General features: G+C 43.3%; 2 pseudogenes; one reads left to right on the top strand and one right to left on the bottom strand.

Annotated features, from left to right (window-relative positions):
- Nucleotides 1–5,506: 5,506 nt before the first annotated feature.
- LOC137650700 (myb/SANT-like DNA-binding domain-containing protein 3) lies at nucleotides 5,507–8,180 on the top strand (annotated as a pseudogene).
- Nucleotides 8,181–8,342: 162 nt separating this feature from the next.
- On the bottom strand, nucleotides 8,343–9,375 carry LOC137650699 (putative nuclease HARBI1; annotated as a pseudogene).
- Nucleotides 9,376–12,513: the final 3,138 nt, after the last annotated feature.

Genomic DNA, 12,513 nt, shown 5'->3' with positions numbered 1-12,513 from the left:
GAAAATCATGAGATGAAGGTTCTGACTTTCAGTGATGAAGCGAAGACAGTCGACTTCTGTACATGTTGAGAGAGAACTGGGCCCGGTAGGGTGATCAGCGTGGGCTGCAGCTCCAGGACCAAGGGATACCAATTGCTCCGGGGCCACTTTGGAGCCACTAGGGCTGCTGTCCCTTTGAAGGTTCTCAGTTTGGAGAGGACTTTCAGCAGAAGGCTGGGAGGAGGGAACAGGTGTATCCTGGACCATCTGTTCCAATCCAGTGACATGGCATCCACTGCTTCTACCTTGGGGTCATCGTACGGGGCCACATATCGAGGAAGTTGATTGTTGTCGCTCGTCGCGAAGAGATCGATCTGAAGTTCCGGGACTTGGTGAGAGATGAAGGAGAATGATCTTGCGTCTAGAGACCATTCCGACTCTATTGGGCTTGTCCTCGATAGAGCGTCCGCCGTCACGTTGTGGAATCCTTGTAGGTGAACTGCGGACAGGTGCCGTTTCTTCCTTTCTGCCAAACGAAAGATCGGAAGAAGCTCCTGAATTACCTGGGGCGATCTCGAGCCCTGACGATTGAGACATCTGACTACCACCGAGTTGTCCAGAGTCAGACGAATGTGGATCGAGGGAGGCGGGGAGAGTTTCTTCAGGGTGAGAAGAACCGCCATGGCCTCCAAGATGTTGATGTGAAATGTCTTGAATAGGGGAGACCATATTCCTTGAACCTGTTGCTGGTGGGAGTGACCTCCCCAACCCTCCAGTGAAGCGTCCGTGTGGATGTTGATCGATGGAGCCGGGTGTTGAAGAGGGATAGACCTTTTCAGGGCCTTTGCTTCTGACCACGGCTTTAAAAGTAAGCGAAGTCTGTTTGGAAGCCATCTCTTGAGGTCTCATCGAGTGATGGATGCGAAACGTCTCTAGACTCCCGCGGCATCCTTTAGCTGTGCGCGAAGCACCGGGTTTATCACAGAGGCGAACTTTAGAGAGCCGAGGACTTGTTCCTGTTATCGTCTTGAGATCCGTTTGGATTTTAGAAGCCTTCTGACAGACCCTGCTATTTCCTTCCTTTTCTTCTGTGGGATGGAAAGCCGGTGTGACTGAAGGTCCCAATGGATTCCCAACCATTGGAACTTCTGAGTTGGGAGAGGCGAGATTTCTCGGCGTTTATCTTGAAGCCCAGATGCTCTAGGAAAAGGGTGACTTTGTTACAGGCTCTCACAAAATCTTAGGGCGATGTCGACCAGCGACCAGACTAGCCAGTCGTCTAGGTAGGCCATCACTTGGATGCCCTGAAGACGTGGCTGTTGAACGATTGCGTCTGCCAGCTTGGGGAAGATCTATGGAGCCACGTTGAGCCCGAAGGGCATGGCCCTGAAGGCGTAACTTTTCCTTTGGAGTCGAAATCCTAGGTAGGAGGAAGCGTAATGATTCATTGGAATGTGCCAGTAGGCATCCGCCAGGTCTATGGAGACCGTGTAGGCCCTTTGAGGCAGAAGGGTCCTTATTTGTTGCAGAGTCAGCATCTTGAATTTGTTGTTCGTAATGAACTTGTTGAGGGGGGATAAGTCTAGAATGACTCTGAGTTTGTCTGAGTCTTTCTTGGGAACACAAAAGAGTCTCCCATGGAACCTGGTTGACTTTACCCTCCTGATCACCTTCTTGTTCAAGAGTTCCAGGACATATTCTTCCAGGAGGTGGGTTGACTGTTGGAAGAATTGCTGGAAGGATGGGGGTGGTTGAATCTAGCTCCAGCCTAGTCCCTTCTTGACGATGCTGTGTGCCCAGGGATCGAAGGTCCAATGATCCTGGAATTGGCGGAGTCTTCCTCCCACCGGAAGCACTTCATTGATTCTGGTGTCCCGAGGGTTTGCCACCTCGGCCGCTAGCTCCCCTTCCTCCTTTGACTCTGGAGGGATGGCGAGAAGAACCTCTGCTGGAGCCTCTGCCTGGGGACCAACTGAAAGGTCTGTTGCGGCTGCGTAGCCACTTGGGGAGTAGCAGAACCTGGAAACTGTCGTCTCGGTTGACGTTGCTGGGGTCTGGGTTTCGAGGATTTCCTCTTAGGCTGAGGGCCCTCGTCCTGAGAGGACTTCCTCTTTCGGGACATGCCCCACTTATGGAGAAGGTTCCTGTTCTCCGTAGCAGCTTTGTCCACTATCTCTTTCACCTAGGTAGACGGGAAGAGATGTTTGCCCCAGATATTGGAGGAAATCAGTCTCCGGGGTTCGTGTTTCACCATTGCACTGGCGAACACGAATTCTCTACAGGCTCTACGAGCCCTAGCGAAGCTGTATAGGTCCTTAGTCACGGTAGCAAGGTGCGACTTTGCAAGGACCATGTAAAAGTCCGGGACTCTAGTATCCCCGGCCATGAGTTCCAGCTGTACCTGATGGGACAGCGAAGCGGCGAGTCTCTCCTCCGTCTCCTGTTCCCTACGAAGGAGGTGATCGTTCAGCCGTGGGAGGTCCTCATTGAATTGACGACCGGCCACATCAGGTTCCAAATTTCCTACCGTGAAGGTCGACTGGATGTCTTTCCAGTGCCTATCATCGGGGGGAAGAGTAATGGAGAAGGGTCTGCACTCCTCCAGTGCAGGGCAAGGCTTCCCTTCCTCCACTGCCTTCATGACCGCTGTGAAGGCCTTTTCGAAGAAGGAGAAGGTCGCAGTAGTTGGCGCAACGAAGGTTGGATGCTTCTTACTAAGCGCTGGCATCTTGGAGTTTGTGAAACCCCGGCTCTTCACTGCCTGAGCTTACATAGCTTGGGCCTTCACGAGATCGAACACAATCACTTCTTTTGGTTCGGTCTCTTCCTTTGAGGCTGGTTCCGATCTGAGACGGACGTAACAGTCCGGATAAGCCTCGAAATTCGGGAAGAACTCCACTTCTTTAACAAAATAGAGCCAACCCTTTCACTGATATAGATTTTGCCAGTTTTGATTGGCATATGCTCGGCGTATCTCCAAGGGTTAGCTTCCGAGCAGGTGGGGAGGTCCTTAACCGAAATCTTCTTCGGTTATTTGAAGCCGACGAGAGTCGTCCGGAATTGCTCCTGAGTCTCGCGCAGCTTCTTGTCCATGAGGGCTTCAAGCATTTTGAAAACCTCTTGAGTGGCCGATGGAAGAGGGTCCGGGGTGGCAGAAGTCGAAGGAACAGGTTCCTCGGATGGTGCAGGATTGCTGGGGGAGCAGGATCGACCTCGGACTCCTAATCAGGGTATTCCACCTGATCTTCCTCATAGTCGAGCTCCTCGCCCATGAGGTTCTTCTCCGTCTCTTCAGACACTTTTGACATACGTTCCACGTTGTCGGAATCAAGATGGCACTCACGCATGGACTGTGCCATGACGACGTCAGGTTCGACCATGATCTGGACGGTGGGGATCTGATCACGAGGGACCACTGAGTCCTTAGATGCTTTTGGGAAAAGCAAAGCCCTCAAGTCTTCGTTGGGAAGATACGGTCCAGTGGCGTTCTTCTGGAAGCCACGCACCCATTTGCGTAGCTTCTCCCGAGCAATGTCCCTTACTTCCGCACTAGGAGGAGCGTCGAACGCCTCAACGAGAAGACTTATGCAAACTGTACAGTTCTGCGGGTCCCAAAATTTTAGATCGCCTTTCTTGGCGGCGCAGGGGGCGTGGGTCCGGCACGCCTTGTGCCCATAGAAGTCTGGGAGCTTCACTCCGCAGAAGTTGCTCTCGCACTTCAAGTACTCCTCCTGTAAAAGAAAGAGATCATGAGTACATGGAAGGCATAAGAATGACTTACATTACTCTAAAATTAAGAATAACTTAATCTAAAGTTAAGAATAACTTAAATTATAAGAACATATTAATGTTCAAGATTGATGAGCGGGAAAGGAAGTAGATAGACACACTTGTGAATCCCGCCCAGCCGGTTACCGTAACCTTATCCGTAGACAATTCCTTTGTACCCGAGGGTCGCAATGAGGGAAATCCGTATGGATGAGCCAAGCTAGGCTTTTAACAGGAATTGTCCACAGAGTGTACCAGGGTCTGAGACCACTCAGAGCCTTGGGGGAGAGGGGAAAAAGGATAAATCCCTTAATACATGTAGGTTCCGGCAATCGACTGCACTGAGATACACAGAGTATGCTGGAATTATTGTAATGTGCAATCAAACAGCATAGCCACTATCTTTTGGATGGTATGACAATACCTATATGGAAGTGGCCAGGCTATCTGGCTGAAACATATTGACTGTCGGCATGTTGCTGCCAGCCAGGGAAGGGGAACATGTCCCTTACCAGAGGCCGGTCCTGCAGGGTGGAAGGCATCAAGGCAGACACACTGAGCATCTTATATGGATAATACCACGGTGGCGACCGCAGAGGGCGGCGGCTCCGGCAGCCGAAGGCTGACGGCATGGTGAGCCTGGATCAATTCATATGACAGATATATATATGGTTGTATACCTAGATTGCCGGCAATCAATGCCGGCATGTGGGCGGCAGACTCCGAAAGTCGGCCGGCTGTTACTAGGTAAAAATGAGGGTTGGGACGTCGGCGGTATGTCGACATAAGGCGGCAGACTCCGGCACACAGAAGGCTGACGTCTTAGAGGGGGTAGTCATCTTATGAATGAATGTCACATGAGGTAGTGGCGGTTATCGCCGGCAGTAGAGACGACAAGGGACTGGCACCAAGATAGAAAGAGAGAAAGGTAAGGAGGGATGGAAGGGGTAAAATCCTATACCCCTCCGGCATCCCTCTGGAGAGAGTGCACTCATGATAGGAGTGGATACTCCTAACATCCGGTGGCAGGGAGCCGGCAGGTTACCACAGGCCCACGGTCACCTGCCGCCGTGGGCCTGTGGTAACCCAAGGGAGGGATAGAGGGCACTCAAAAAGGGGGAAATCCCCCGCCGGCAGGACCGGCGCCAGCAACCACCCCCATAAAACGCTATGAAGGGTATGTGTACTAGAGCGGAATGCTTAGCAGGAGAACAATGTTAGCCTTACCACTCCACCCAAGGGAGGAGTTTTAGGACTAACGGCCGTATGCTAAGAGGAAATATAAGGCCTCCAATTATAGGGCCTTCTTTATACCCTTTGGAAAGTGTAGGGGAGCCCTATATTTTTCGGTGCTATGTTTAAAGCAACTTCAAGGAAAGGGTGTGGTTGGTATCCCTGCTGAGAGGGTGTCTGTTGTCCTCTAAACAGTTGGTATGCTGGAAGAACGTTTTGTTTACATTTGTGAGGGCAGAGTTGCCAGGTTTTCTAAGTGAGAAAAGTCCAACTTCTGATCAACTGCAGATTTAAAAGGTCAACCCATAGAGTAAAAAAAAAAAACAATATTATAGCATTTAAGGCCAACCTTTTTTATGATATTGCTAAAGGCTAAACAATGTCAAAAAGGGCCAAATTTGAAGTTTTTAGCCTGAAAAAAGGCGAACCTGGCAACTCTGTGTGAGGATATTTGCTAAGTTGGGTACACGTGTGTCGTCTATTCCTGTTCTTTCAACGAGTTAGTGACGACATATAGACAGTGGAAATGGCAGAAAAGGATTGTATAAGAGCAAGATACATAACTGCAAGTGAGAAAACAATGCTGGTGACCTTAATAGAGGAAAGGAGCGAGATTTTATTCAATAAGAGCCATGACTTCCGCATCATCCATCGAAAAAAAGCAGCATGGGAAAAAGTCACTAGCTTATTTAATGCTGCTGGTTATGGACCACCAAGAAGCCAGCAACAGCTGAAGAAAGTCTGGGAGAATGCAAAAGGAAAGTAAGTATTCATAAACACATTAAAGTAATAGTACTTTTGACTCACTTCCTGCATACATAAGCAAGCATCAGCTTAGGTATTGGCGAGGATGAGTTTTATTTAGGCTATATGTAAGGAATAACATACTTTTCAAAGGCTGAGCAAATAAATAATTCTCATTTTAGTTTGTACTATTCTTAATTTCAGACTCCATACTGGTTAGCCTAATTGTTTGGCTTTTATTCATAATTTAAGGCTATATACTGGCTAGCCTAATTGTGTGGTCTTAATTTCAGGCTATCTGCTGATTAGCCTAATTTTTTGGCTTTTATTCTTAATTTAAGGCTATATACTGGTTAGCCTAATTATTTGGTCGTAATTTCAGGCTATATACTTGTTAGCTTAATTGCTTAGCTTTTGTTCTTAATTTAAGGCTATATACTGGTTAGCCTAATTTTTTGGTCTTAATTTCAGGCTATATACTTGTTACCCTAATTGCTTGGCTTTTATTCTTAATTTAAGGCTATATACTGGTTAGCCTAATTATTTGGTCTTAATTTCAGGCTATATACTTGTTAGCCTAATTGCTTGGCTTTTGTTCTTAATTTAAGGCTATATACTGGTTAGCCTAATTGTTTGGTCTTAATTTCAGGCTATATACTGGTTAGCCTAATTGTTTGGAACAAAGATATTCATTTAACCACTGAACTGTTGTAAAAATTTCAGAGCAAAGAAACAGCATGCAGCCTATAAGCGAGAGACTATGAGGACAGGTGGTGGTGCTCCTCCTAAGCCTGTAGATGAAGAGACTGCTAAAATCCTTACTATCATAAGTGATGACCTTGATGGTGAGGAGAATGAACTGGACTGTGATGCACTCCAGAGTACTGGTAAGTTCTACTTTGATAATTCTACAGAAAGCTCTGCTTGGATGTTTTGCATATTTTACTTATTTTCATACAAATGTTTTGTTTCTCTATTAATTTTTTCCCATAAAATTGAGAGGAAGTCACTTGTTTTACGCATATCCCCTACCTATCAATTTATGAAGATAATGGAATCCTGCAGTTCTCACCTTCTTGCACAGTAATTAGGGGGTTATTTAAATTCTGGGAAAGCAATAATTAGCTAGATATGTTGAAGAGGGGAGAAGGGGTTATAAAGAGAAAATAGCTCGGTTTCCTCACTAAACGACATAGAACTGACGTCAACATAGTCAACTAAACAGAAGTTCGAGATACCAGCGTACATTTGATATACTGTACATTCAAAATATACTTAATCAAGAATTGTGATTACTGAAAAGTGTCACTATTTGTAAATTGCATATTTTAAGGACACTTGTGATTAATTAATCCATTTTTAATTGAGTATATTTTGAATATACAGTAAATCAAATGTACGCTGTCATCACGAACTTCTGTTTATGTAAGCTGGCATCACGAATTCTGTTTAGTTGACGATGTTGACGTGTCAGTTCCAAGACGTTTAGTGAGGAAACCGAGCTATTTTCTTTTTATAACCCCTTCCCCCCTCTTCAACATATCTTGCTAATTATTGCTTTCCCAGAATTTAAATAACCCCCTAAGTACTGTGCAAGAAGGTGAGAACTGCAGGATTCCATTATATTGGAGTAAATGGATAGCGTGGTGTTCTATACTATTACCCAAGAATCATGTCAAACATGGTTTGACCCACAACTGTGTAATTGTTAGGATTAGGTAAATCATTCATCACTTAAATATTTGCTTTACTTTTATGGAATCTTTTATAGAATTAGGAGGAATTAGTAGCCCCACAGTTTGCAAAAGTAATGTTCTCCAGTACAATCATAGCATAACTTTTTTTTTTTGTTTTTTTGTCTTTTCAGGACAACCACATACTGTGATTGGCATCAGAAATAATGGGCAAAAATGTGAGATAAGGTATGATTCTCAAATAATGGCACAGCACATTAACAACTCTATACACTCCATCACAACACCTCCCAAACTCACCTCAACTGAATTCAACACAACACAGAGCACACCAGCTGGCAAAGTCTCCTCTTAAGAAGCTAACATGACACAGGATACTCAAACAAACACACCCACCTCTATTCAGTTTAATGCCAGAGACACCCCAACAGAATACACACCAACACCTGGCCAATCAAATTTTACCCCAGCCCGAAAGCGCCGACGAACAAGAAAGTTCACTCAGGAGGCCAGCTTTGAAGCATCTCTTGAGATGCAACGGAAGGAGCATGAAAAGACTATGGAAAGCCTCAGCCTAGATATTGAAGTTAAGAGCCTAGATATTGAAATTAAGAGAGAAAAACTAAAAAAAATTAAAAAGGAAAATGAGGATGCAAACCTTTGTCTTCAGGCTCATCAAATCTGGGTTGATGTGGGCAAGTAACAGGGGAACTAGGACAGGTGACCAAAAGAATTTGTGATAAACTCGATGCTTTAAACTGATCCAATGTCACTTCAAGTTTTTTTCAGTGCAATATAGTATTATATATATTTCGGCTGTGATGAAATTATGCATTGTGTTCTAGTCTGCAATGTATTTTGACTACTGTACTATATATTTTTGTGGAAATTAAAATTACAAATAACTGTTTCTGGTTTATTTTCCAAACCTGTACCATATATACATACTTTGAATTTGGTTTTTGGTAACTTTAAGCCTAGTGGTGGTGATTATTTTTTCCCTAAGCAAAATATTCTCTGATGATTTGCTGTCTTTTAAAGACTCCTTGGATATTTCTCATTGCTTGAGGTTGCTGCCTCAATTCATCCTCTTGTATGTTTCCTTGGGCTTCTGGGTCATCTGGATCATGAAGTTCATGAATTACATTATCTGGCTCAGGTACTCTGTAGGTGATGGTCAAATTGTGGAGAACTGCAGCAGCAACAATTATGTGTTTGGTGTTTCTCATAGAAAGTCCTCATTTTCTTTCCAAGGCAAGCAAATCTTCTTTTTAATAGTCCAAATGCTCTCTCAACACTGTTTCGCGTTCTTATGTGAGAAGCATTATAGCGGTTCTCTCCACGGCCATGAGGAGCTGTCAGAGGAGTCAACAAATATTCACGACATGGATAGCCACTGTCACCCAACAAGTGTCCAGGCAGAATACCATCTTTGAGTTCCTGACAGAGTCGACTATTTTCAAAAATATTGCTGTCATGTGCACTGCCAGGCCACCGAGCTACAATGTTGTAGAGCTGCAACTGAGGACCACAGACTGCTTGTACATTAAATGAAAAATAACCTTTTCTGTTGCGGAAAACTTCAGGACGCGGGTGACTTGGCATCTCAATTGCAATATGAGTGCAGTCAATGCACCCAATTACACCTGGCATTCCAGCTATAGTAATAAATTCATGCTTAATCCTGGTGATATTATCTTGGTCTGGAAACTTGATGAACTCTGCACACAAACTTCCAATTGCATATGCTACCTTGCCAACACATCTACTAACAAAAGACTGTGATACGTCACACCAATCAGATATACCAAGTTGGTCGTTTCCAGTGGCAATGTATCTCAATCCAATTAGGACCTGCAGGTGAGAAGGCACAGGACAGCCTGTGGAAAAAGAAAAAATCATGAAGTACTTCACTCAAACCATGTCCAGGCATAATTCTCATCTGTTTTTACTTAAAAAATTGTATAATCTTTTACTGCATTAAGCATAATATCTCTAGGCAGCTTCATATAACCTTTCAAGTAACACATTTAGCAGAAACCAATAAAATAACTTGCCTAAGTAAACTAAGTACAGCAAATGCCTCAACCTTTTTTTACCAATGGCACACTTAAGATCTCATAAGAATATCACAGCATACAGTATACTTGGCAAAATTTAAAAGGGTATACATGTAATTATAAGATAGAACTGCAGACATAAAAAATACCGGGTATAAATAAGAACTTACTTTACTTCAGTAAATATCACCATACTGCTTGAATTAGTTGTGATATATCATTGTGCCTTGGCACACTGGTTGAGAATCACTGCAGTACAGTATACAGACATAAAAATCACTTTTGCTTGTGCTTACAGGTAATGAAGGCACCTTATGTACTGTACCTAGCTGGTACATTATTATTAAGAAAAGGTTGTTAAATAAGTAAAAATGAGGGTAATAGTATAGAATACCACGCTTTCCATTTACTCCAATATAATGGAATCCTTCAGTTCTCACCTTCTTGCACAGTAATTAGGGGATTATTTAAATTCTGTGAAAGCAATAATTAGCAAGATATGTTGAAGAGGGGGGAAGGGGTTATAAAAAGAAAATAGCTGGGTTTCCTCACTAAACGACTTGGAACTGACATGTCAACATCGTCAACCAAACAGAATTCGTGATGCCAGCGTACATAAACAGAAGTTTGTGATGCCAGCGTACATTTGATTTACTGTATATTCAAAATATACTTAATTAAAAATGGATTAATTACTAAAAAGTGTCCTTAAAATATGCAATTTACAAATAGTGACACTTTTGAGTAATCACAATTCTTGATTAAGTATATTTTGAATATAAAGTATATCAAATGTACGCTGGCATCACGAACTTCTGTTTATGTACCCTGGCATCACGATCTGTTTGGTTGACTATGTTGACGTCAGTTCCATGTCGTATAGTGAGGAAACCGAGCTATTTTCTTTTCATAACCCCTTCTCCCCTCTTCAACATATCTTGCTAATTATTGCTTTCCCAGAATTTGAATAACCACCTAATTACTGTGCAAGAAGGTGAGAACCGCAGGATTACATTACATTGGAGTAAATGGAGAGCGTGGTGTTCTATACTATTACCAAAATGAGCATTACATCACTCACGAATAGCTCATCACCTGACATATAAGCACAAAAACACTGTGATAACGACTCATGCCTACATATGTTGCTAAGAGCATTGGGCAGTCGATGCTCTATCTTTGCAATCAATGAAAGTGTGCAATCTTTACTTAATCGGAACCTCATCAGAAATTCTTCCTCAGTCATGGCATGGAATGGGTTGCTTCGATCTGTCACAACCCTTCGTATATGGCCATGCTGATAGCGCTGAAGGTTTCGGATATGACGGAATTGTCGGTACATGCTGAAATATATGAAATATACGTGTAATGTAAGACTCATGAAATGTTTGTTAGCCTAGTGTTTAACTCTACAAAACCTAATCTGCCACCCTTGACCCCTGGCTAGCTCAACAGCAGCCCTCCACAGTCCACACTGCACAGCTTACTTACACTTTAGTAGACTAGGCATAAACTTAGATGCACTATGAAATTGCAAATTAGGTTCAAATTGGTTTTTACACTTTTCAGATGATGATCATGCTGGAAATCAACCCTAGGCCTACTCTAGACACCATCTAAATTATCTTACAAAGTAATGAACGAACCCTAAGTTAGGCTACCATCACCAGCCCAACACAACCAACTTGCAGCTATGATTTCCTACATTAGGTTCACATTAGTTGAATTATTCTTGAAATCCTGGGAATCATTTCCAGATATCAAAATCATTTATAAAAAGGCAAAATTGTGGATGAAAATTAGTTCATTTTGCTAGAACTAAAGGATAAGGCCTTTTTTTGGCATTCTCTTCCAGAGGGTCACCCCCTGCCAAGGTTACTTTGATTTCGTTAGATTAGTTACCAGAGTTTCTCAACTTCTCCAAGCCAAACTTAATGTAAACTTTGCACAAATACAACAATTTCTCTTAAAAACAGATGAACCTTTAAGCATCAGTTAAAAACCAACACCTTTTCCATGCATGAGCTATCATATCTATTGGAAGAATGTAATTTATTTACGATTTCAAATGACAAGTTTACTTGCAACTACTATTTTACCACTTACTTTGCTAAAAAAATAATCAAAGAAATTCTTACCTGTGAAACTTGGCAGAAGCTTGTTTTGTTGTGTTGTGCTTGAACTCTGAGAGGGACATCTCAGAGTTCATAAAATATGAAGTTTGGCCCACCTGTTCAATAGTTTGTCTTTCTTTTTATGTGTTAATATTTTTGTAAGACATCTTTTGATAATATAAATGTTTTTCACAAGCAAAGAGTTGATATCATGACTACTATTTATTTATAGGGCTTGCGAAAGGCATGTCTGGGCCACCCTTTAAATAGTATTGGAACCACCCCTTAAATTATAGGGAACCCTAAATTTATAGGGCCTGTATATGTTCTAAGCATAGGAATTTAATATAGGGTCTATATTATAGTCCCTTTATTTCCTCTTAGCATACGGCCGTAAGGACAGAGGTGTGTAGGCAAGCCTACACTAAAGGGATAGTTGGGAGGGAGAAGAAGGGGTCTTTCTAATAAGGAGACTCTGCATGAGAGCGGCCACCAAGGCAAGGGACAACGCTCCCTAACATAGGATAGGTAGCCCAGATCAAGTACAGTACTAATGTTCTGTCCCAAACTATAATAAGACAGAGTCTACCCCCAGAGCTTAACCTAGAGTAGGAGGACTAACCCCTAGGCTAGGAAAGCCTGAAATACACATCGTTAGTTGCAGGGACGAAGGAGTAACCCAACCAAGTGCAACTGGGGAAGGGCAGGGCCCTTCCTAAGGTCTCAGGCACGACCCTAAGGGGGGTTCATTCCCTTAGGGTAGGCAGAGAAGCGATAAATACTCTGGTTGTAGACGAGATTCCCCTATATAGAAGGGAAAGCAAGTCTACCCTGAAGGAATACCCACAGGCAGGGGGAATAGGGAGCATACAAGGGTTCCTACATTAGGTTAGGAGGGGGTTGATACACAATCAACTTGGT

This window comes from Palaemon carinicauda, chromosome 12 (assembly GCF_036898095.1).
Source record: "Palaemon carinicauda isolate YSFRI2023 chromosome 12, ASM3689809v2, whole genome shotgun sequence".
Taxonomy (NCBI): Eukaryota; Metazoa; Arthropoda; class Malacostraca; order Decapoda; family Palaemonidae; genus Palaemon; species Palaemon carinicauda.
Note: the sequence above shows the minus strand (reverse complement) of the source record. Positions and strands in the feature narration are given on the sequence as shown.